Here is a 399-nt window from a genome sequence, read left to right as displayed (position 1 = left end):
AAACGCAAGGATCTGAGTTCAATCCCCAGTTCCGAAAAAAAAAAAAAAAAAAAAAAAAAAAAAAAAAAAAAACTTTGGGGTGTGTGTGTGTGTGTGTGTGTGTGTGTGTTATGTATCGGTGGACAGGGCTCTGGGTTCTGCTAAGGCCCAAGGGCAGCTCTCAGAGATGCCCTGTGCTTTGGGAAAGGCCATCTTACTATGGCTCGGTGGTCCTCCTCATCACCAGAAAAGAACTAAGTGCTGACCCTGATGGAGTGCCGCAGTCCCTCTGTGTCTCCACATGGAGGAAGCTCCGGGAGGGGCACTGTGTGGAGCACAGCAGCCCACCCACCTCCACCCTAGGTGCTTCTGTGCGAATGGTCCTCCATGGGGACAGGTGAGCCACTGCATTTCTCAAGC

This window comes from Octodon degus, unplaced genomic scaffold (genome assembly GCF_000260255.1).
Source record: "Octodon degus isolate 3935 unplaced genomic scaffold, OctDeg1.0 scaffold00045, whole genome shotgun sequence".
Taxonomy (NCBI): Eukaryota; Metazoa; Chordata; class Mammalia; order Rodentia; family Octodontidae; genus Octodon; species Octodon degus.
The sequence above is the reverse complement of the archived record's forward strand: the minus strand, read 5'-3'. Positions refer to the sequence as shown.